We start from the raw sequence: 26356 nt of genomic DNA, 5'->3' as shown, positions 1-26356 counted from the left end.
ACTGGGCTTTCTTCCATCCTCTTCAGATACCATACTTCTGCTCATAAACAGCCACACTAATTACAGTGTAGCTGCTCACAGAGCACTGCCTGGCATGCATAACATGCTGCCTCAGGTGGACATTACAAAGGTTCATTAGCAGTTTACATGGAGAGCTCTTGACAAGTTTCCTGCATCACTGCAAGGTGGCGTGGTACAGCTGCAGAGCACTATTACTGGTACTTTGAACAAAAAATAGCAAGTGATCCCTTTCTTACTACTGAGTTTAGTATTTGCCTTAATTCACTCAAACATTTCATACGAGAAGGTGATTCAGTACAACTGGAGGTTAAATTGAAGATAAAAACATTGAAAAATACCCACGGAAGTGTTTCATAGCTACCCTCTCTACCATGTTTCAATGAGTTATCATCTCCTCACATGAAAAACTTCTTAATTACAGCCTTCGAGTACCCCCTCAGGATAGTTATCTGTGTCAGATCTCAGGACCTGAGATTATACAAAGAGTTTATGCTAGTTGTGCTGCAAGGGAGAGCTCCTCCTGCTTGTTCTGCCCTCAGGGCTTTCCTTTCACCAGCTGCAGCCTCAGCCCACACTGGAGGGACTGAGCTATGAACACAGGTAGTGCTGTTGCGCTTCTGCACTGTAATGAGTTGCTGATCTCTAGAGAACAACCATTTCTTCTAAGAAAATAAATAAGTCACTGCTGACAGCCACGAATCAAAGTCCAATTCTAGGGAGCCCTGCAGGTACACTGCATCCTCTGGTTCTTGTAAGTTAAACATATGCCTCGGGAAGAGGGCAGTGAGGTATATCGCTTAGATACAAGCCCCTACCCTTCTGTATTCCAATACTTTCAGCTCTTCATATATAAGAGCATCCATCTAGAAATCTTACGCACTTCCTAAACACATCAGTAAGGAGAAACACCCAGCCTTCCATGAGAAAGGAGCCATTACAGGCACAGTACAGATGTCTTGCTGCACGTGACATTGAGTTGGGCAGTCCTTCAAACCACTCAAGGTTAGCCACCCTCCCCTTCTGATAAATCTACTGAACATATTTTTAAGTTCCTAAAAGCTTTTCAAAATTGTGCATTTGCTAGCCTATTACAGAGGCAATTTGACAGAAGCAGTAGTACAAGGTCTCACCTGCATTCAGTTATTTCTTTCATCATGAAGAATTACAAGAGCTTAAAAAAAAAAAAAAAATGGATCTCTGATAAGAACACAAATTTCTTGTGGTGAACTGCACTGGTTTTAAATGCTTTTCTCTAAATTCCTCTTGCATTGAACAGACACCTTCAATACGACAGTGCCTATGGTACTGCAACAGTTATCAGTGCAGTTCTTGGGGAAGATCTACAGGAGAATGGGCAGAAAGGCTTCCTCTATACTTGGACTTTGACTGCAGAGGGTGGAAGATCTTCATACTCAAGAGTCAGTGCTATAGGGAATCCTTCAAGGAAGGTGCCCCTAACAGATTTCATCACATCATTTTCCTGTGCTTTTTCCAGTCATGCAATGAATAATCACAACACCTCTTCCAGAAGTGCAATTTATGTGAAGAATAAAAAGCCAACAATGGTTACTGCATTAGGACTGCTTTGCTCTCAGCTGCCACACATACAGCACTTGCCTCAGGTCACTATCTAGGGCTTTGATTCCCGCAGTTTTGTTAAAGTAAGTGGTGTCACCTCCATCATAGATAAATCTGGCATTAGGATTTCTCAGCCAAAGTTTCTTTAACAAGTTCCAAATTTGTAGAATTATAGAATCACCAAGGTTGGAAAAGACCTCCAGGATCATCCAGTCCAACCATACACCTGTCACCAATATTTCCCACTGAACCACAATCCTCAGTCCAACATCTGAACATTTCCTTAACACTTCTAGAGATGACTTCACCACCTCCCCAGGCAGCTTGTTCCAATACCTCATAACACTTTTGAGGAAGAAATTTTTACTGAAGTCAACCTGAATCTCCCTGGTGCAAAACTGAGACCATTCCCTCTATCACTCTTACCTGGGAGAAGAGGCTTACTTCCACCTTGCCACAACACCTCCTTTCATGCAATTGCAGAGAGCAAGAAGGTCCACTGTGAGCCTCCTTTTCTTGAGACTAAATAATCCAAGTCCCCTCAGCTGCTCCCATAAGACTTGTGCTCCAGATCCCTCACAGCTTCACTGCCCATCTCTGGACACACACCAGGGCCTCAATGTCCTTCTCACAGTAAAACTGAATGCAGCATTCAAGATGCAGTCTCACCAGTGAATTCCTTTCACTCCTCAAGACCTGGAAGTCAGGTATCATGCCACCTGAATCATGAATGAAATAATGCTAAGTTAGGAAAGAGGCTGGATGGAAACAGGCTGGAAACTCTTAAGAGATACCCAGGAAAAAGCGGCTTGGAAGTCACACAGAAGTGGTTTTGCAGAACACAATGCAAGATTTTCATGTATATGCACAAAAGTGAAGCTGTGAGGCAGCACATATATGCCTAATAAGTTAGGAGAATAGGAATGTAAGTTTTCTTATAGATTAAAAAACATCCAGTGAATATATTTGATCTGAAATGAGCTGAATCAAAACGCTAACTACCAATACAAAAATAAGTTCAATCTGAGCGTGTATGTGACTGAGAAGCAGAGTAGTTCTCTACAGAACTAAAGTTCAAGGGATGACAATATCCCAGGAGAGAGGCACAAGCAGGAGAGACTTAGTGCAAAGCTGGATAAAAGAAGATTGGTCGTTAGCAAGCAGACAGCTAAAATTAACCTCAAAAGGTGCAGTAAGATGATGGAAGAATGTCAACAGACATCAAATCCCTCAGAAGCGGAAAATTAAGGCATGGCAAACACATGGACTTCAAAACAATGCAGAAAAAGGCAAGTTACTACTGAGAAACTGAAAGCTGAATAGACTAACAGACTGCCAAAGAAAGACCAAAGTAAGAGGTGTGAGGTCATTCCTGCTAATTGGTACTGACAACCACAGCTCTGAAAGCCAAGAGGCTGTGTGGCAGAATCAGGAAATAAAGTTGACAGTGTGGGATAATTTCAGTACCTAAGATGGCACCACCTCAAGAGGGATTCCATTGAAGGAGATGGAAATCACATCTGAAAAGAGGAAGCAACAAATTAATAAAGCTTGGTGTGATGCAAAAAAAAAAAAAAAAAACCCAAAACAAACAAAAAAACCCAACATCCTTCAGTTCAGAGGAAAGCTCTGAGAATGAATGTTTACATATACAATATTTTTGGTAAAATGTGGCCTCAACTATTAAGACAACAGAAGAAAAGCTAGCAGAGCAAGTCACAGAAGAATGGTATGTGGTGACCATCTAAAGCCAACCTTAACTACAAAAAAAAAAAAAGTCTTCTGTAAATAGATATGAAGGAGCAAACGAAGAAACAACCAAAAACACCCCTCAAAACACCCACGCAGCACAGAAGAAAGTTGCTGAACAACTTGAAGTCGATGGATAATGTTCCCCATGTATAACATTTGACAAAGCTTTGCAGGGAAAGCCAGCAGTGCATTCTAGTCAAATAAAAAGCAACCACCATTCTCTTACATAGCGAACCATTTACCCATGCTTTCAATACACGCTTTCAAAGCTGCTATCCATTTTAATCAAGATGTCACACTGAAATGCATAAACACATGCTTTTGCAGAACATTAAGAAGATAAATTTTCTCCCCACTTTCTAAACACTTGGATTTAGCACTCAGCTGACTCTCTGCAGCCCCTCCAAGCTAAGTGCAAAGAGTATGCTGGCTTCACTTGAGAAAGTGTGAGTAATAGTGCTTCTGCTATCCTAGTAACAAGCATTCTTACGACTTCTTCGCATGGCTGCTTCCATACTAAATGGTGCAGGAAAACACTTGCTTAAAAAAATGCATTTGCTGCTACAAAAGCTGTTCAGGCAGTTCATATACGTAACTTAAATCATCCATACAATGAATGGATGAATAAAATTACAAAAACAGCAACAAAAGAAAGAGTTTACACCACAAAAAGAACTTCTAAAAGTGCACGTGAAGGAATCTAACTACACAGATACAGAAATAAATATAGGCCATGCTGTAAACATTTGTAACATTTTCTGTACTGACTTCATTCCAGTAAGAGGATCTTTATTGACAGGGACCTCTTTAGCACAGCAAAGTGGTGCTATCTCAGCATCACTGTAACCACACCCATACAGAGCACTGGAGTTTAAAAGTTCACTGTGGCCTATTTCTTGCAAGAAGCTGAACTCTCTGTAAGTCTGAGTCTCCCCTGTATTTCACAAGTTTTCTGTACTCCATTTGCTATTTTTGGTTCTCTTTCTGAACAGCTAATAATTGAAGCAGAGTGCAACCTTTTCATGTTTTAAATCTGACCTAGAAACACACAGATATAATTCAGCAGACCGATCCCTTAGTCTGTTTGACAGCAGGGGTGGTATGGCCTGTTCTTTCTGCAAAAAGCTCAGTCTGGTGGACTAAGAGCACAGAGTGAACAGCCAAGCCTGGTGCTAGGATTTAGAAGTGGAATTTAGTTCTCTGCTTTGCGTGATCCAGGGGTGAATTCTGTGACCACCGGCATCAGGGAATGGGAGAAGGGCATTTCCTTACCTCACACTGTTTATATGAAGTTGTCTTCAAAGCTATGATTTATTATGGGCTGCGAGAAGCTAGAGAACAAACAAATAGACATCTGAAGTAGCTGACATCCTCAGCTTTTGTTTCTGCATTCAGTAAGAAAATAGAGGCAGCACTACATATCCTGTATACTCAAGTATCCACTTCTTTTTCCTAGTTCTTACTGACCCGTTCAGGTTAACATTACAGAAAATTTACCTTCTGTGCTTTTCATCACATTACAGAAATGACAGCAGAGCAGCAAGGTCCTAGACTGCAGAAAGTGAAAACGTGCTCAAACGTAACAGCCATGGGCACACAAATAAAGGAAAGAAGCAACTTACCTTCAGAAGGCCTCGTGCATGCAAGGATCACCAGCAAGACCCCTTTGCCTCCACTACTGACCTGTAAATGAGGTCTGGGAAGGGCTGGATCCTGGATCCACCCCTTCCAGTCACTGAGGTGCATTTCTGCACCTGAGCTCTTCTGCATTGGCCCCACCTTTCTACCAGGTGCTCAGTCACTGGTCCAAGCCATGAGGTAGCATTTCCACTACACCTTCACACGGCATTTTCCTGTCTGGTTTTACTAAGCATACCAGTTTACTTTTATACCAGCTATCAAACAAGGAGTCATACTGACAAATTACTGCTTATCCAGTGACTTTCCCACCACACTTAAATGAACACATTTACCTGCACCTAAAAATTTTCCACCCATACCAGAAGTAGCAGTGCATTACCATCCCAACGCAGACATTATTACTTATGGCTAGGAATGGAAATGAAGAGGAGCAACTCATCTACTGGAATGAGCCGTGTATAGTTAATGGTATCAGCATGAACAGAATGTTATCAAGAAAGCCTAGAGGTCCTTTGGACTAGATGGAAAAATCACTGCAGTGTGTCACATGCTACTTGAGTGGATGACTAAGCAGCAACAAGTGTTAAAGTACATCTCTTTACTGAAGAAGAGACGGAGTCTCCTTGAAGAAAACCTAGAGACAAAAGTTTTAACAATCCTCCTCAGTGACCCACGTTAAAACAAGAAAACAACATTTGCTTTGATTGTTAAGGCTCTGATCTCACTCCACACCATTTTCCTTTTGATGGATTTTTATATCTTATGACTAGTGTCCAATGTCAGTGGTAATTGATGGCTGCAAGTACAAAAACTCCCTATTGCAAGTTGGCTTTGTTGTTACTTCTATATCAAGATGTCTGCTTTGCTAGAGTTAACTTCTGAAGCACAGTCCTTCAGGATTTAGCAGATGAATCTATGACTTCCAGCATGCTTCTGTGTAGCAATAGCAAAGAAAAAAAACCCACTGGAATTACTAGTTGCTATCTCATCTTTTTACTTTAGGAAGCACAGGGAAACACTACAGATCAGAACTACCTCTGGGGACAAGGGATCACGAGGGTTAAAATTAGAGAAGACAGTCTGACAGCTTTCAATTCATGTGGAAGTATTACTAAAAAGTGTTTTGAATTATGTCACACAGGGCAAGTGTCACTGTAGTGAGAACTTACAGTGCCAGCAAGTGTCAGGACAAATTACACTGCAGGACAAGCACACTATATGTCACCCACACTTCCAAAAGGCAAAGCTTCCACCCACTGTCAAGAAGCTGCTTCCATTTCCACGTCAGTATATACCCAGTTGCTCTTATTCACATCAAAACAGCACATGGCAAATAATACAGTAACATTATTGACAACTTCAGGATTCCTCCCTAGTCGGAGGGACCAAATGCTCTGATTCTCCACCACCTTAAAATACAATCACTTCAAGTCTTTGGACTCACATACATAAACAGGTGCCTTGAAACCATTCGAAGGCACTGCTCACCATGCTAATGAAAAATCTCCCTCTGTCTCTTATACTTCTGGGTCTGCCTGTATCCTTCCGGTCTTTCTCACCTCTTAGATTAGATGCCCTTGGCAGAAAGGAGAATTTGCAAATTATGCTAAGCCTGGCACAATACCTGGTACAACTGATGGCTCGTCAGTGCCTGGGGTTCCTCAGTACTAACAGTAAAAGCGAAGAAGAGGAACATGAAATTTATTGTACCAGAAAGTAGAAAGATGGGGCTAAGTCATAACAAGAGCTATAAAATACTTCATGAGCTGAAGGAAATTTTTACTGAGTCTGAACTCTTCTAATATGACTTCCTGCAAGTTTTCAGGAGCTCCTCCAAAGAGGTTTTAATTTAATACTTAGACTGCTGAAACAAATTAACCAAAACATGCATAATATCTGTTATTATCGAAATAACTGAGTTGAGTATAAAGCAGAAGGAAATCCATTCCCATGCTTCCTCAGATTTATTTTTCAGTATTTTTCATCAGAAAAATCAAACACAACGGCCAAAGAAAACACAACCACCTAAAGGCCACGATATGTTGATATGTAACATTCTCAAATAAATGACAATATGAAAGTTCGAGGACTCAAGGCCCAACCTCAATTAAGACACCATTGCCTCCAGCTATTTATTCTATCCCACAGCCTATGATCCAAAAAGCAGAGCTACTATAGTAACTACGATATGTACGATACCTCAGTTGCTTTAAAGCAGAGAGCAAACAGTACTGAAAATGCAATGAAGTTCTAAATGAAGATGCAGTCTGTACACAGAAGTAGCTGGAGTGCTAGCTCATGATCCATATAACTACTGCGGGGATGACAGCCTTTGGCAAATGAAAACTAACAAAGCAACTCTGGAGCTGTAACAACACTTTTTGCTGTGAATAAGTGCCAATAAATCCAGTTAACTAAGACACCGCAAGACATTCTGACCCTGTACGTTTTTCTGAGCCGCCAGTACCAGCTCTTTTCAGAAAGGAGTCAATTTATGTGCAACTCTGTCTGTCACTGACTTGTGTTCTGAATGGCTGAACTTGAGCTATGCCTGTGTAAGCTGAATTCCCCTCCATGCATTCATTCTCCATTCCCAGAATGGTTGCTACAGGAAAGCAAATCCTATTTGGAAGGATTACTTGTCACATAACTGCCAGAAGCCCTGTCCAAGACTGAGCTCCTTCCCATGCCAGAAACCATAAAACTTTAAAGGTCCACACATTCAGAAACTGCATGATTAAAGTGTGCAAGGTGGGAACACAAAACAGTACCACCATACTGTATATTCAGAAACAAAGCCAGCACTCCCCTCCTTTGGTTCCCTTTATATTAGGGATTTGGGCTAAAGCTGGGGATTTCACTAAACTCAAGCGTGAAGGTGCACAGAACAAGAAAGCACAGGCCAGACCAGGATGTTTAGCTTGTTTAGCCAAGCAGTAGTTGGTAGCAATATGGATTCTATCTAACACTTATGTGCAGACAGCAGGTACCACACAAGTATATGTGAGAGAAAATTAAACATCAGAGAATTATCTATTGTCTAGAGCAGTACATGCAGGTTTTTGTGTTCTTTCTACACGTATCCCCCCATTAAAACATCATGGAACTTACTGTCATGGAAACATTAAAACAGTCATGGAAACTTACTGGAATGTCCCAAGCACTCAAGAGCTTGAACATGTTTTTTCCTTGCAAGTTTTATTTGCCGATTCTTATCTTTGCATTTTCTAAATATTTCACACATTCCGTCCCTGTTATTTCTGTATATAAGAGACCATTTCCTAATTTGTAGGATGTCATGACATAGCCTGTTTCCTTCTCCTTCTTAAAAAGAGGAACTCCATAAATTTAGTTCTTCCACAAGAAAGGAGACTGCATACTTGTGATAAATGGCAAGTAACACAGGAAACTGGTGGGCAGTATTTTGGTACAAAGGAGAAGCAGCAGCAGTACATCCCACCAGCAGAAACCGTTCCTTTATTATTGAACACAAGCTGGTGAGAATGGAGCATCACACAGACTTTGGCTGAAAATCCTTCCTGGAATGCAGACAACACCAGCTAGTATCAGTTGTAACTGCTCTTTTTTGTGCAAAGTACACAGCTGCCTGATTTGAGCTCTTCAGCGTCATAGAGCTAGAGGTGCAGTTTTGCATTTGCTCTGCACCAATCCCTCATTGATTGGAGTGGCTAGAACCTGAAGTCCCATAATAACCATCCTCCAGCCATACAAAAATACACTTTCTTCAAAATCAGGAGTTTTATTTTAATAGATTATCTTGTCCAGTGCCTTTCTGAAGAGTTTCTACCAGTTGAATTTTTTATTTTTAAATCTGTTCTGAACTTTTCCTGAAAATAACTCAGTAAAACAAGCACTCAGAATAACTGATAGCATATCCAGGCACCAGGTAAAAGGTAACAAGAACGTAATACATTATTATATCTTTAAACAAAAGTACTAGAAAAGTTGTATTAGTTAGAGTAAACATATCACACAATAACCCTAAAAGTAAAAGAACACTAAGAGCATAAGAAGAAAACAGCATAATTTATGCCTCTAGCAGCACTGAATTTAGACAGATTTTCTGGTTAAGATTCAGCACTAAGAGATATACGTTCCAAGTCTACTTCTATCTACATCTCTGGGCAGGTAATAAGCATTTAGACAGATGATACATCGCATGAAAAAAAAAAGTGAGGAAAGACCTACCAGCACAGCCTAAAGCCAGACAACCTGTGGAGCTACCTTAGCAGACACTTCACACAAAAGCTTGAATTGTAAAGGCTCTGAGAATTCACATTTTTCACAGGCTCTTGAAAATCTACACCTCCCCTGGTCTGATTATTGTCCAGTCATACATTTATTGTAGACCACAAATGGAACACGATAGAAAATGCAGTAATGACAACAGAGCAGCAAGGTCCTAGGCTGCAGTAAGTAAAGATCTGCTCAAGTACAGCAGCCACAGAAATAAAAGAAAGAAAGAAGCTGCTTACCTTCAGAAAGCCTCAAGTACACAGGGATTTCCAGTGGGATCCCTTTGTCTCCAACACCAACCCTTAAATGAGGTCTGGGAAGGGGTGGATCCTAGTTCCGCCCCTTCCAGTTATCCAGATACACTGCATGCACCTGAGCTCCCCTGGGTTGGCCCCACCTTCCCACCAGGTGCTCAATCACTGGTTCAAGCCATGACTTAGTATTTCCACTACAACAGTTACTAGCAGCGAGCCTCTAGAGTGAACAAGCTCCTGAGAGCACTTCACTTGCCACCTTGGGGAAAGCCATTGCAGAGATAGCTGTACTGCACTGAAGAGAAACAAACTGGAAGAAAAAAACTTTATGTGCTTTACCTTGTAGTGGGAAGTGCAGATGCCTCCAAACATATTTATATCCATACAGTCCATTGGTTCTGACCTTTCTGGTAACAGCAGCTCTTCCACCTTCTTGTTTTGGTACTTTTAATTTGCCAACTGATGCAACCTGTAAATTTACAGAAGTGGGTAAGTTATTCCAAGACATTTATCCATCACATTCTACAAGGCACTCAACTTTAATGCATATGGCACTGTGCCATGTATCTTCTATTGCTCTCAAGAGCTTTCAGCACAATGGCTTACAGTCCACTGTTTCAGTACATCATTGATTTTTTATTTTTCTATTTTTTTCTTTAGGAGGATAAAGAAAGAGATTCTTTCCTTGGATTTCTTTTTCAGGAAGTTATGTCCCGTGTGTGCATATCATGTGTTTAAGAACATGCTTTTACCTTTTGAATTTCAAACGCTCATGATGCTAAATTGTCAATTTACTTCCGAATTTATCTGTTAAAGGCTGATTCTCATGGAAAGAAAAAGTTAAATTTAAATTCTAGCTCAGGAGTAGGAATGCTACTAATTTGAGAAAGAAAAGAGTGACAGATATAGATCACTTTTCAGCAATTAAGGTAACAAAAAGAAAAAGCTCCTTCAAAAAAAAAAAAAATTACTTTGCTGCTCAACATTTTTCAGCAACACGGAATTTCTTTTCTAGAAATACTCAGGGAATCTCAGGGAGATTCCTTAGAAGTATCTGCAGCTGCACTGCATGTATTTAAATTTGATCATCCAACCAAAAGGAGCACTGAAAACCAAGGAACAGCTTTTCTGATTGAGCTCAGCAGCTGCCATCAGTGGGACCTCTGAAGGCATCACATATGCTTGAACCATGGGCCAGATCATTTGGCTTACCAGGAAGGGGCAGTAGAATAAGAAATGCAAAATACGTGCACCTTGGTACATGCCTGGATGCAGGTAGAGATTGCTGTGAGGGCATGCCTCTGCATAGCACTACTGAAGAACTGACTAAAGTTTAAAAAAATAAAGGGATTGTCACATGGCAAATTCCTACAGCACAAAGACCTCGTGTATGCAAACATGTCAACTGTGTGACTGTAGGACAGATATGAGATAGCTTGCACACTGCAAAAGAAGAATGAGCCAACAGCAGCTGATGTGATAAAGAGTTTGTGAAAAGACATCTAGAATGTTTTTTTCTTGGTTGTTCAGGAAGATTAATTCTCCTAAAGCATAGAATCTGCTCAAATGCTGATGGAAGCAGAAAAATGAATAGATTTTAGTCTGCCATTATAAAAGGAATGCTATATTACTTGGATTCAAAACTTCGGTGTATTCTTTGTATATAACACTGTGTTAATATTTTACAGTTTGTCCCCTGTCATGATAAACATTACTTGAAGTAATACCCAGGCTGACTAACAAGATGTCTGGAGTGTCTTCGAGCATCTTGTTATATGCTATGCCTATAGCTATTTGCTCAGAAACTAAAGCAAAAGAGACTGCTAGAGAAAATTTTCATCTTGGTTAGCTTCTCTCCTGATTTCAGTTACGCTGTTCACCTACAAAGGTACCAAAGGAAAAAAGAAGTGACTGCACTGCTCTTGGCTCTACTTGCTGATGTTAGATCTACATCTCAAAAGTCTTACCATGTGAAAAGCAGATTTCAATTTTTCTATGTGTGCCCGTGTGCACAAATATTCTATCTAAACCTCTCTAATTTGAAATTATTGCAGACTGTGCTAAAAAGCATTGCTTTAACAGCCAGACACATACAATATTGGTAACCTCTCCGAAGCCTTCAAATAGGAACATCACTGGTCAGGCAAAACCTCTATTTTGTGTGTCTTGTGAGTGTTTTCACTTCCAGAAGGCAGAAAGTGAACAGGCAAGGTACACAAAAGGCACACGAGTCCCACTCCACTGATTTTGATTAATCTTTTTGCAGTCAATGTTGATCTGGGCCAATGATGACAGAGACAAAGTTGCAACTACTTCCCAGATACAAAGAACTCCCAAAATAGCTGTGCAGTTTCAATCTTGAGAGAATTATATGCAAAAATGCGCACGTGTGCATGTATTATTAAATCCCACAATCAATCTTACTGTATTACTTCCATTTTTAGACCATAATAAAGGACACAAAAACATAGTCCTGCCTCACCCTGGGTAGAAGACTACCTCTAGATTGCAATCTGAATGCCAGTGATCTTTTAGGTGACTGTTACTTTCACCGTTTCCCCCATGTCTTCCACCACAAACGCTATAGTTGGGCTTTGTCACAAAATGCTTCTTGCTGCTTTGAAGCACTGTGATACTTTACTTGAGGGCACCTCCTGGTGAAGCCTCCCTTAGCAGAGAGAGCTTAATAAAGCAACATGAACTGCTCAGCCAAGCTTCTTAATTAGAAGTATAACAAACCTGCCATCATTACAACAAAAAGTAGTGTTTTGAGTGCCATAGAAGAGTATGTAACCAATTCAGAATAAAACTCACACATCCTTTCTAATTCACAGAATCACAGAATCATTAAGGCTGGAAAAAACCTCCAAGATCACCTTGTCCAGCTGCCAACCCATCCCCATCACTCCACTGCCCGCGTCCCTCAGTGCCACATCCACACGGTCCTTCAACACCTCCAGGGACGGTGACTGCACCACCTCCCTGGGCAGCCTGTGCCACTGCATCACTGCTCTTTCTGAAAACAGATTTTTCCTAACATCCAACCTGAATCTCTCCTGGAGCAACTTGAGGCCATTCCCTCTCATCCTATCACTGCTACCTGGGAGAAGAGGCCCAGAGAAAACTGGGGAATAGCTTTGTGGCACAAGATCTGTGAGGCCTGGTGGACAAGTGGATCATAAGCTTTGTCACAAAGACAGAGTAAAGAAGATGGAACCAGACTCTCCTCAGTCATGTCTAGTGAAAGAACAAGAGGCAAGAGACAAACTAAATACAGGGACCTCCATTTAAGCACAGGAAATTCTCACTGTGAGGTTGTTTCAGCGCTGGCAGAGGTCCCCCAAACAGGCTGTAAAGTGTCATTTCAGTAGAGCATATCCATTTAGCACCCAACTGGACCCAGCCCCCCAGAGGGCTTGAGCCCCTGCCAGCCTCAGCCACCCTGCCAGTCTGTAAACAGAGCCTTGTTTCCTAATCTCCTATTTATTTACCTATTTTACTTATTTATTTATTTTTAAACAAGTGTGTTATTACTGACATAGCTAAGTTGAACATTCAAACTGTGGGACAAGAATTTCATTTGAAGTCTCTGTGCTATGGATGGAACAGATTGATGAAACAATGAATTTGCAAATCGAACTGGATGTTGCAAACATACGTGCCAGCTCATACACTTCCAGCCAATGCCATCAGCAAACCAGAGGCCTCAGTGAGCGTTTCAGGGGTGGACTGCACATACTGCCAGCCAGGAGCAAGGACTTCCCAGCAGAGGTATGCAGTGCTCTTACCAAAAAGGTGGCTCAAAGTGCTGCACAGCCCAATTCCTCAGTCAGCCAGGAGCACGGAGAGGATCAGAGCTTCCCCATCACCACTGAGGAGTTCCATGTTCCTAACACTACGTCACTGATCATCTCCGCATCTTTATTAGTACTTCAAACTCAAATTGGAAGAGCTGTATTTACAACACAGTACAGAGCAGGTCCCAATTTGCAATCTGGTCTCACTCCTAACCTATTACTGGTGAGTAATTACTATTACTACCTATTAGTACCTTAGCTTTCAGTCAGGGGATTCAGCTACAAAAATTTTGGGGTTGATTTTAAGTTTAAAACATAACTGCAATTAAAAAAAATATTTTGTACAGTTACTGTGGCCAGCATATGCCTCTAGTTGAATTATTTGTTGCCAGACCATGGTAACTATGTTATTTCATGATTTCCTGCAGTGCAGTTCAGGTAATGACAAAATAGCTTCACTTCAAATTGTACTGACTAAACTAACTGTTAAGTATTACAGCCAAATTCCTACCCTCTAAATCACTGGAGAGATGTTGCCAACACCATGTTCTCTTGAGTGATACCACAGGATAAGCCTTAATAGCAAAAACTACAATATTAGTAAGTTTCACATTTATGAATTCATTTAATTGTTTAGTAAATGTGGCCAGACATGGCAGTTAATATATTTCACAAACAAGGATGTCGTGATGAAACAATTAAGTAGAAAAATTTTTACATGGATCTGACTAGAATAAATAATTTGCAAGTACCTACAATAGAATTTATGCATAAATTAGTTGCCTCTATTTACCTGACAAATGACAAATTCATTTTATAGCATGGTGAAAAACCCTTGTCTAAGTGAATCCTCACAGAAGAACTTGTTTGCCTGCAACGAGATGGTTTGGAGAATAAGTTTGCTAGGTTTTGTTGATGCAGCTGAGGCCTGTTGCATGCCACCGAGGGACTTGGCTTTGCTCAACTCTTGCCACGGGCAGCTGCAGGCTGCGAGGCGATGTGTTGCCTGCTGACTCAGCTTATCTACTAAGGCAAAATTCAGCCCCGGCACAACCTCCGAGGGAAGGCAGCACCAGAGCAGACGCTACAGCACAGGCACTTAGCAATATTGCCTCCTGTTGCCAGCAGAGGAAAGATTGCCCAGTGTTTTCAAACTTCTTGAGGCATGCTGTGTCAATACATAAAATGCCTTTAATATATGCACATTATTGCAGCTATTTCAGCATAATATTGGCATGTCAGTCTTATTAGCAGGGAAAAAAGTCTTTGTCACTAATAACTTGAGTTGTATTTTATTCTGCAGTATGCTATTCTACCTGCAGATCCTACATACAGCTGTATAATGGCATCTCTCCCATTTTAACACTTATAGCTGATTTCTTTTCGCTTTCATCTCTCCAGTGAAAGACTAATGTTTAATCTATTTCATATCTGGCATTCATTCAGTGAACATCAGTTTATAAGGGTAGAGGAAATCCCATTAATCTTAATAGGATTAAGGGTATTTGTACCGTTTTGCTGTTTTCAATTCCTCAGAAATAAAGAATATCTTTAAAATGAATAGTTGGCGGTCAAACAGCTCATTAGAGTGATCCATCACAATCAGAACAGGTAGTATAAACTTGTTGTAACTATTTCATTACATCTGCAGAGGTTACTTCATTAGGACCTACAGTAAACCAGGAAGTAGATAAGTCACACTGGGACCACATCAAAGTAGGCAACACCTGATAGCTTGCACATGTGGGTTTAGTTCTGGTTAACACAGCGTTCAAGTAAAGTTTTATACTGCCTTCAGATCCAGGTGGTATCGCTGTTACCATATTGCTGTCTGTTCCTGCAGCTGATCTGGTTCTATCACTTTACAAATGTAAGGATTGGAACTTTACATAGCTTTGAACAGTTCTGTCAGCATCTGTTTTCCAGAAGCACTGCTGCAAAGCACCAGGAAAACATTACAGCATCATTTTTTTGCTTTGCTTTTTTGAACCGCATTCCTCAAGTTCACTCTTCCCCATGTCCCCCCCCCAGAGAAGCCAGCTGTGACACGACAGAATCACTCAGCAGCAGCACATTCCCATCACTGATTTAGCACCTGAAGCAGCAGAAGGAGCATTTTTAAACATTAAACCAATAGGATAAAGGGCGACTGATCCTATTTGCTCTGATTAGTGGCTTTTTCCACAGAAAGAACTCCCGCCATTGAGCCAGAAGCTTTCTGTAGTTACAAACGGGGGATTTTCTGTTAGATCATCTGTCTCGCAGTTGAGCTGCACAAGCACAGCCATTTATTCACAGAACAGTTCAATCCCCTTCCTATTTTTTTCCCGGAGAAGTCAGTTCAGTCCTTCACACACAGCTACCTCTCCTCCGACCCTTCCACTCTACGCAAGCTTTAACACATTATCCCGAAGCGGTCCGTGGGCCCCTCCTACTATTCGAATCAAACAGACGAAGGCTCTCGCTCGCAAAGCCCCGGCTACGAGGTGCTGCCTCACACAGCATCACACGCAGCCTTTCCTATGGCCGCGTTCCCGAGCGGTGTAAGGAAGGATGCCGTCCTTCATGCAGCCTTCTTTTAACACAGCATGCACGGCACAGGCTTCGCTCCTCACGCCGTGGAGCAGCCCTGCCTTCGGCTCGGTATCGCCGATACATATCCCAGCACACGCGCTCGGGCACGGCAAGCGCCTTGCAGCTCCCGCTTTAACGTACCCTGCCTCCTAACAGCGAGGCGAGGCTTTTCCTGCACCGATCGATGCGAATGTCACCTCTCCTCCCCGCTCCCGCCCAGCCACGAAGAGCAGAAACCACCGCTGGCCATTCCCGGCGCGCGCCTACCTCCGAAACCGCTTATTCACGTACGCCGGAGGGATGCAGAAGGACATCTAAAACGCAGCGTCTTTAAGCCAGCAGGGAGACCCGCCGGGCAGATGCCACTTCAGACAGCATTTCATCCGGAGAAACGGAGAGCCGAGGGAACGGAGCCCCTTCCCCTGCTGTTCCAGTCGGGAGCCGCCGGCTGCTGGCCTCCGCCGAGGGCGCGGAGCGGAGGGCACACAGCGGAGCGGCGGGCACACAGCGCCGCGCTCTGCTGCCGCCCGGCCCGGCCCCGCCGCCGCCGCAGGCGGAGCTCCCGCGGGCCGCGCACAAAGCGGGGGGCGGCTGGCCGGGAGGGGCCCGGCTGCGGCAGCGGGCGTGTGTCTGTCAGCGAGGGGCTGCGGCGGAGGGAGGTGGGAGGAAGGGCTTCGGCGCGGCTCCCCTGGGTCACGGAAAGGGGAGGTCCGGGGTTCGGGGAGGCAGTTTAAAAAGGCCGAGAGAGCCGCCGAAGCAGCGCGGAAACAGAATCAATCACAGAATACCCCGAGTCGGAAGGGACCCGCGAGGATCACAGGATACGGTTGGCCACCTGGACTGCAAGTGTATGTTGTTGGCTCGTGTTGAATCTTTCATCAACTGGCACTCCCAAATCCATCTCAGGGCTGCTCTCAAGCCATTTGCTGCCCTGTAGCTACCTGTATCTGTGCTTGGGATTGCCCCGACAAGTGCAGGACCTTGCAACTGGCTTTGTACTTCATGATGGTGGCATGAACCCACCCCTCAAGCCTATCTCCGTCCCTCTGGATGGCATGCCTTCCCTCCAGCGTGTTAACTGCAGCACTCAGCTTAGTGTTGTCTGCAAACTTGCTGAGGGTGCACTTGATCCCACTGTCTGTATCACCTACAAAGATGCCAAATTACACTGGTCCCAACACCAATCCCCAAGGAACATCACTCGTCACTGCTCTCCACTTGGACATTGAGCTGCTGACTGCAACTCTCTGAGTGCACCCATCCAGCCAGTTCCTTATCCAGTGAGTGGTCCATCCATCAAATCCATTTTTCTCCCACTTGGCAACTAGGATGTCATGCATGCAGGACAGTGTCAAATGCTTTGCACAAGTTCAGGTAGATGATGTCAGTTGTTCTTCCTTTCTTCATGGAGGCTGTAACTTCATCGTAAAAGGCCACCAAGTTTGTCAGGCATGACTTGCCCTTGGTGAAGCCATCTTGGTTAGCACCAATCACCTCACCTTCATTTTCCATGTGCTTTAGTAGGGCCTTCAGAAAAATCTTCACTTTGATCTTGCCAGGCACAGAGGTGAGATTGACTGGCCTGTAGTTCCCTATATGTTCCTTTTTTCCCTTCTTGAAAATGGGTGTTATGTTTCCCCTTTTCCAATCAGTGGGAACTTCACCAGATGCCATGACCTTTCAAATAAGATGGATAGCAGCTTGGCAACTTCATCTGCCAGTTCTCTCAGAACTCGTGGATGGATCTCATCAGACCCCATGGACTTGTGCACCTTCAGATACTTTATATGGTCTTTAACCTGATTGTCACTTACAGCAGGCAGATCTTCCTTCTCCAAGTTCTGACCATTGCTTTCTGCAACTTGGGCAGTGTGGCTAGAGCCCTTGATGGTGAAGACGGAGGCAAAGAAGTCACTGAGCATCTCAGTTTTCTCCATATCCCTCCAGTTTCCTTCTGGAAAGGGCCCACATCTTTCCTGACCTTTTATCACTGACATACCTGTAGAATCTCTTCTTGTTCCCCTTTATGTCTGTGGCTAGATTTAATTCTTTCTGGGTTTTGGCCTTCTTAACCTGATCTCTCACTGGTCAGACAGCTTCTTTGTAGTCCTCACAGGTAACCTGTTCCTGTTTCCACTCCCTATAGGCTTTCTTTTCGAGCTCAAGCAAGTTCAGGAGCTCCTTGTTGATCCACAAAGGCCTCCTGGCATTCTTGCCAGGATGCACTGCTTCTGGGCTTGGAGGAGATGGTCCATGAATACTGACCAGCTTTCTGGGGCTCTTCTTCCGTCCAGGGCTATCTCCCGTGTCACCCTGCCAACCAGTTCCCTGAAGAGTTTCAAGTCTGCTCTCCTGAAGTCCAGGGTCGCAAGCTTCTGCGCACCCCCTCTGACACTCTAAGGATTTTGAACTCCACCATTTTGTGGTTACTACAGCCAAGGCTGCTCTTGAGCTTCACATTACTCACCAGTCCACTGCCATGGACAGGCTGTTCCATGCCCACCATCCACTGGCACAGCACCTGTCCCTCACCCCCAGCTGTCCCTCCCCTGGCACAGCTCCATTCTCTTGTGTCTGGTCGCTGTCACACAGAGCAGAGCTCAGCGCTGCCCCTCTGCTTCCTGTGAGGAGCTGCAGCCGCCATGAGGCCTCCCCTCAGCTCCTTTGCTCTGGGCTGAGCAAAAACAGGGACTACATCCTACCTTCCAGAACCTTCCGTATCTCCATAGCCCTCCTTTAAACACTAAGAGTTTTATCTCATTCCGTAATGTGGCAGCCAAAACTGTCTATCTTACCTTTTGTGCCTTCCTACGCTTCATGGGAATTTCAAGTGTGACAGGAATCCAGGAGGAGGGCTGCAATGTGGTGCGCGCAACTTCAAATCTGCCTGAAAGCCACAGTGATGAGCTGGACATACTGGCCTACTCCCTCTGTGCTTCTCTCCAGGGGATTTGCAAACTTCCCTCCCATTAAAGGAAGAGTTGCTGCTGGTAAAACATTCCCTACACTGAAAATACAGGATATTCAAAGAGACTGTTCAGTGGAAGAGCACCAACCACTGCACTGTTTTTGTGGCTTTCTGTTCACTTTTCTTCTTTTGCCCAGTGCTTCATGCCAGTAACAGTATGAAAGGCCGCATCCACGTCACACCGCAGAAACATCTGCACTTAGTTATGTTGTGTCTGCCTGCTTGTGGATACCCAGTTTGTAATGCTCAAAGGAAACCAATTGTCAGCTTATAGACTTTGTAACATGCCAACAGTCTTTGTAGTTATAGAGGATAAGACAGAATCTCTGCTCCAATGCCTGGCAACAAAGGGTTTTTGTATGTAAAATAAATGTATCAGTCTACACAAAGTGTCCAGCTAGGAGGGATTGTAGAAGGGCTGTATGTGTGCAGTTCAGCTTTGCAATATGCAATGCATTTTGGCAATCTGTGGAATCACTCCACAAACTCTTTAAAAGTTATTTTTCCAGGTTTTATGCAGTAACTATACCTTAGCACTGCACTTGGTAGTAGCTGGAATATCACCAGAGCTAGATAACAGCTTTATATCCTCTTCTGATAGACTTGATGCAGGGCCAGTGTTAGAAATGGAGTAACTGCTGAAGAAGAACAAGTTCCTTCTTGGTACACATGAAATTCTAATCCAGATCAAAAGAGAAAGGAGAACCAATTGCTTTTCCTCCTGGACTGTACAGATTGAGGTAACAGTCCAAAGTTAAAAATAATCCTATGCTCCACACAGAGGGGAACAGTTTGGCAGAACGTCCATCAACTCTAATAACGTTTTAGGCAATTTTGTTATGGAAGCTTTATCCTCTACAGTTGCTTAGAGTAATTCAGTAGGAAGTCTCAACTGCTGAGGAAACATTAACTTAGGGTTCCCATCAATCACATATGAAAGCCATATATCAGAGAAATCCCTTCTTTCTTTGTTTTGCATACCTGAGGTTTAGTTGTTTGTTTCTAACTGAGGCTAAAGTACATTTTCTGAAGAAGACTATGGTTCGACCTCTTCAGAGATCTCTAATTCAAGGAAAGGTTATGTCTTGCCTCTGTTCGAAAGCCAGTGAGCACGGCTCCTCCGAGGCATTAGAATTCAGAAGTAATTATACAGACCAAATGAAAAGACTTGGAATTTCTTTCTCGTTGGAATAAAATTCATTTTTATGTTATAACTATGGCTATAAGAGATTTTCAAAATCATCTCGGGATTTACAAAAGCACAAGACATTATTCATTCTTGTAACTAATGAAAAATACGAAGGAAGTTTGGAACCAAAGAAAATGGCAATTTTTGGTGCAATAGGAAACCCATATGGAACATTTTCATACACAAAGTAAAATCTGTCTTTATGAAATGAGGGTAAGGTGCAAGGTAGAATGAATGAGACTGTGAATATAAATTCAATAGAAAAATGCTTTTGTCCATGAGGCACTCTATCACTCACGAGAACTGAAGCTTGATGGATCTCCATCAGCTTCAAAGAGTCTGGATGAGTTGCACCAACAACGCTGACCCAGTATGAATAAAACATTCACAGAAGAGCCAGGGAAAGTCTGGTTTCTCCTTCCAGAGGCCAAGCTAGCCACATCTTTCTGACAAACCAACTCATTTCTTCAGATCTTTTCTTTCATATTTTGGCCAATGTGACTTCAAGCTATCTGTGACAGACACAATCTTTAAATACAGCAGGTGGATAAAAGCTTCCCATTTTCAGCTAAGAACAGTGGATGTCATATTAAAAAAAAAAAAAAAACCAAAACAAAATCACAGAGCCTGAGCCAGCAAACTAAATTAATACTGAATTTTTTAGTGTCCAATCAAAAAATACGTTCCCCAACAGCTGTTCTCATGGCAGTGCACAGGCAATGCTATTGCCAGCTCTCCATGCTGAGGTGTCACAGATGAACCAAACAGGCCGGGTGGGCCTACACAGCTGCCACCATTCACTCTTTCTGCAGACCAGTATCATGGTGGGTAACATTCATTCACCAGAAGCTTATAAACATGCAATTTTAAAGCTGAATCATTACGTCACTGGGAGGAAAAAGTGTACAGAACTTTTTACACAGTATTTTTCCACCCCCTTCTTATTCTAGGACTGTAATTATTCCCTGCTGCAGGAGCTGTACAGTAGTAATCCCTCTCCTCCTACATGCTTCATTTACAACTTGAGAGCTAACAGCCTATTAAGTTTTTAATAAATTATACTAAAATATTGTGGCACTGTTCTAAAAGTAAAACTTGGAAATGAATTGTAATGGCTATGTTCCCGATATGTATAGAAATAACCATTAAACACTTAGCTTTTTTTTTTTTTTTTTTTTTTTTTTTTTTTTTTTTTTTTTTTTACAAAAATGTGTTGGCTTATAAACATCTGTGATCATAAATATTTCTCAGAGAAGAGCTGGCAGTGAATGTGTAGTATTAGGCTGATTTTTTTTTTTTTTAAAGCAGAAAGCTTCTTCCTGTTCACTATTAATCTCTTTTCCTTTCATCTCAAATTTAATTCATCTCTAGGCTTTTACTAAGTCATAAAATTATTCATGTGCTAAGAATAGGGAATATGAGAACAGGAAAGACCTCACAAAGATAGGGTAAAATGAACAATAAAAATACTGGGCAGAGTAAGGAAAATATTAGACCTTCAGTCTTTCAAGATTACAGCATTGGCCTCGGCCATTTTAGAAAGTTTGGAAAATAACGCTCCTCATTTTACATTCAGAGGAGTATTTTTGATGGGGGGCTGAGCAGTGCTGTGATAGCAGCAATCAATGGAGCCTTCTGTTACTGCCATCAAAACATTCTTCAAGTAAGACTGTCTCTTTTTACATATTCTGGTGAAGAATATGCAGTATTCCACCAAAAAGTGCATACTAAACATTTCAATGTTTGTCACAATTGTTTCAGTTCAGTCCTCTAAATGTTACATATCAGGCTTCAAAATCTGGGTGGTTTTCTTAGGTACTAAAGAGACTATTCCAAACAAGAGGTACTGAGGATAAACGTACCTCACCCAGATATATAAATGAAACACGTTTCTGAGGATGTTCACTGGTGTCTGAAAGTAAAAAATTGATTTCTTTACCAGGAAAAGATTTGCTTGCTGCAAGAACTTCTTAAAAATTATGCATCTAGAACAGATGAAATGCACAAAGGCTTCTCCAAAAGTAATGTCTCCTATTTTATTACATTGGCCCATGATGTCAGAGGTGGATGCTGGTGGTAGAGTAGTACGTATTGAACCTTCCCACCAGTATTACATGTTGCTGTGTAATGGACGACAGCAGAATGACACCTGACATGGAAATGCATATGAGGCGAAGAGGCAGGATTAAATTCCTTCAAGCTGAAGCAATTGCACCCATTGACGTTAATTGATGCTTGTTGAATGCTTATGGAGACCAAACTGTGAGCGCAGTGATGCCATGTCTTCACATAGAGCCATAATGCTCTTTGTATCGGTCGTAGATCCCATGGAAATGAATAGGAGGCATGACTTTTAGAGTAGTTTTGAAGCATTGTCTGGGAACAGACAATGTTGTATCAAATTAAGTAATTCTTAGAAGCACCTTATGGCCAAAGAAAATGGGGAGAATGACTGTAACGGTATGAATAATTGATTAAAAAAGAACTGCAGGAAAAGTTTTGATCAACACTAAAATATATGAGTACAGTAGCAAGAACTCCAATTATTTTCCTATCTGTTGCTAAACGTTCTCAGCTAAGTACTTAATCCTGTAGTTGGGTTTTAGTAAACTGGCATTAGGACAGCTGTTACTGTGTCAGCACCACGATAAAAATCCAAAGGGCCTCACCAGAGATCATCATCCTGACAACAAAAACATTTTTGCTATTTTCTTAATAAATAACAGATAGGATACAAACTTCCCCTGCATTTAGAACCTCCCTCCTGTCCAGAAACTAAACTCACTGTTTCATTATAATTAGTACCCTTGCAGATTTCTTTATAATTGCTAATTACTTTTTAATCTCTCTGGCAATGAATAGCTTTTCTAAACTTAATTGATTTCACTCACGAGGACTAACAGATTACCCAGGATTCTGCTCACCATCTGTCATGTAAACACAGGTAAAGAAAAATGTTCTTTGCTTTTTCCTTCTCAATTACCCCTATTTTCCATTGGAGTTGTTCTAGCCAGATTTAGACTAACATGCAGTACCTCTGATTTGACTCATTTATTTGTAATGGATTATTGTTTCAGAAGTAGAAATGAAACATATAGCGAATGTTAGAGGCTTTCTGTGAGTGGCAGAGGGTTACATGAAAGCACAAGATTTTCCTGCAAAGACTGTGTTAGTCTTAATCCTAAATGTAAAAATCCCTACAACTACAAAGTTCAAAAATAGAAAACAACTGGATTAGTTCATTATTGTATTTGTCCAATGAAAGAAAACTAAACTAAGTGATGTTATTTGTCATCTCGTTCTGCACTTCAGGGAGGGAAGGAAAAGAAAGCCTTGTTCCTCCAATCTCAAAGGTCTGGACTGCTTTTTAGTGAAAACTAATTGCCCATAACTTACAGCTCTAGGAAGTGAGATTTTAAGAACAACTTTCTGATAAGAAATTGATTGCACTATTCCCAATCCAAGGAGAAGATTTGTCTCCTTACCATTGTAGCACCGTATTTCTGTTTTTATGAAAATGCATCAAATGGAGATTATGGTTTCTCTTCTTTACAGCTCGGCTACGTTCTAAAGATTTGTTAGGTGCACGTGCTTGCAAAACACACAGGATGATTCTGATTCACTCATGCATTACTTTTTTGCTGTTGTGGCTCCACTGAAAATCTCCTAGCCACAGCAACTTCTGGTAAGTATTCCACAACAGCTTCAATGCCCTGAGTAATTTCTCCTCACTTTGACAAGGAAAAGTAAAAGAAGGTCTTTTTCTTAACTAACTTAACCCAACTTGCAATTGTGGAAGTGTTTCAGCTGGCCAACATATCAGCTGTTCATTATCATCTATAAATACGGGGCATTGATGAATAAGTAGAATACTGCTGTCATCTTTAAATAAAAGTATGTTTTGTGCTGAAACCCAGCCTACCAATCCTAAGTTAACTGATTCATTTTGATCACTTTTGTTTGCAAGTAAGATTGTTGGACATCCATTTGCCAGGTAAGTAGAGGGAAAAAAGGATCATTTTCAGAAACAAAAGATACTTCATTTTCTTTTGGTATCTTCACAGGACAGGGTGGGATGGATTTTGTTTTCCATCCATTTGTTGTCCTTCTTTACCCTTCACTGCTTTCATCCCTGCTTGCAAGATCTTCACAACCATTTTTTACAGAGCTAATCTCCTAAACAACCCCTGCCTGTCATTTCCTCCAGGTGCAGGTGTTTGACTTCCTCATTCGACTCTTCCAAATTCTGGAAAGACCAGCCCATAGCTCTGTTGGGTAAATCTCCATCAAATCCCAGGTTTGCCTCACTGATTCTCGTGTACTGTAATTCAATTTGGAGGCAATCCAGACTGCGCTGTGTTTTGTGCAAGAAGCTTCTGATCAGTCAAGACCAGACTTTATTCATCTATTTCTATGTCAATAAAGCAAACAAACAAAACCCTCTTAAGCACTGTGCAAATTATGCTGTCTGAGATTGTTAATATTACAGAAAGCAGGAGTTGTTAATGGCTGGCATTTGGAGACAGTGCTTGTCAAAGTACAGGATGATCAAAAAGCAAGGAGAGAGGACTGGTAAAAGCTAAATAGTAGAAGTTTTAAACATTTTATAGATAATCCCAGGTTGGTAACAACTGTAAGACACCAGCAGCTGATCTATGTAACATTAATAAAATAGGATGGTGAAAACAGCTGCATTTCTGCTGGATATTTACCTATATCCTTAATGAGTATGAATTAGCTATATTAATTAACTCTGACATTAATTGCAAGACACAATGTGACGACACTGTGATCAGAGTCCAAAAGGCTGCTGTTCCCTGCCTTTCTGCTGGGGCAACCCCAGCACCTTCCTGTTAGCCCAGCACAGGATGGAGAGGCCGCTTCACACACAGCTGCACCCACTGGTGGGCTCAGTCACCTCCAGAAATCTCACCCATCCTCTACCCTTATCTCAACAGCTTCTTGTTCACATCCAGTAAAAAGGGAGGTCCTAAATTCTGGTGATGTTAACATGCATCATGCTTTGGGGAGGTAGGCTGAACTCTGGTCACTCCCTGAACACAGCAATGCCCCATCACACCAGGACAGCAGCAGGCCAGCAGCTGGCCAGCAGCTGGAAAGAAAACAGACGTGTTGTGGCTGTGAAGCCTGGAGCAATGGTCTGTCCTGCCTCATGGTAGAGTGCAGAGAGCACAGGGTGAATATGGTGCCTGGATTTCAAGGAAGCCTTCTCTTGAAACAAGCAGCCCCAGGTGGGACTTCAGAATTGGGGTGTAATGCAATGCCTTGAATTTGCACAACACACAGCAAATGCATGTATGCATGTACGCATATGCAATATTAATTTAATGTTGTGACATGCAGCTCAAGTTCAACAAAGCGTTTGCACTGTCTGCATCCACCTTCGCCACTGTGAATCAACTATTTTTTCAGTATCACCAGCAAGCTTCTCAATTCAAGAGTAAGGAAATTCTTCTCCAATCACTTAAGAGTTACAGTGCTCCCATCTGTCCTGTAACATTCTCTCTGCCCATGGAATATGAAGGAAGATGAAAATCTACTTGCCTGATTCTGTTCAGAATACTGAATTCAATAAATTCAACCTTGTTACTGACAACCCTCTAGCAATTCACAGTGCTATAATGTATCAACCAGATGATCCTGATGATTTTTCAGGCTCACAGCCACATCATGAGACTTTAAAGTTAATAATATTGCTTGAATAACAACTTCAGAAATGCTGAAGTGTTTGGTTAAGAACTAATCAGAAACAAAAAATACAACCACCCTACATACCCTGTTCTCTGCAAGACAAAGTGGAAATATCTGCCTCATTCTTTCCCTATGCAAACATCTTTGGTTTCATGAGATTCACATTATTAAAAATTGTACTCTGAGGCAAAAGTTGTAGAGCCAGCTGAATGCTGCTCATTTTCAAGTCATGAGCTTCTATTTGTACAGTCAAGTCACACAAGTTAAGAGGGTGGAAGACGAAAGCAATAATCTAGTAATAAGGAAGTGGGAAGAGGTTTGAGTGCTTCCAAAGCCTCGCTCCCTCAGGACAGCACAATTACAGCTGAGTTTTTAAATATCCAGGGCTCCAACTAATACCATGAGCACGCAGTAGAAGGTAAAACTGACAGATTCACACATTAACAGTTCACTGAATTTTGCATCTTGACAACTGCTATGTCAGAATATCATTTATTTTTCATAAGCTGCCATTCAAAAATAATTAGGGAAATTTATTGCAGAGCTGTATACAGTGCAAAAGAACGTGTGTGGTTTAGTGTTGTTCTTTATTCATTTGCATTGTCTTAAGGAC

General features: G+C 41.9%; 1 protein-coding gene across 9 annotated transcripts in view; it reads right to left on the bottom strand.

Annotated features, from left to right (window-relative positions):
* The window catches only part of TMEM108 (transmembrane protein 108), a 226412-nt gene that overhangs the window by 136398 nt on the left and 63658 nt on the right, over positions 1-26356 (bottom strand). For 3 of the 9 annotated variants that reach the window (XM_048951306.1, XM_048951302.1, XM_048951310.1), the window contains exons 1-2: positions 16142-16412; positions 9843-9972 (exon numbers count right to left, since the gene is read on the bottom strand). The gene's annotated coding sequence lies outside the window, so the exon portion shown is untranslated. Of the gene's footprint in view, positions 1-2025; positions 2319-3066; positions 3120-9488; positions 9518-9842; positions 9973-16141; positions 16413-26356 lie in introns of those variants that run through there. The other 6 variants (XM_048951304.1, XM_048951303.1, XM_048951305.1 and 3 more) reach the window with 5 other exon arrangements.

Source organism: Lagopus muta, chromosome 7 (genome assembly GCF_023343835.1).
Source record: "Lagopus muta isolate bLagMut1 chromosome 7, bLagMut1 primary, whole genome shotgun sequence".
NCBI lineage: Eukaryota > Metazoa > Chordata > Aves > Galliformes > Phasianidae > Lagopus > Lagopus muta.
Note: the sequence above shows the minus strand (reverse complement) of the source record. Positions and strands in the feature narration are given on the sequence as shown.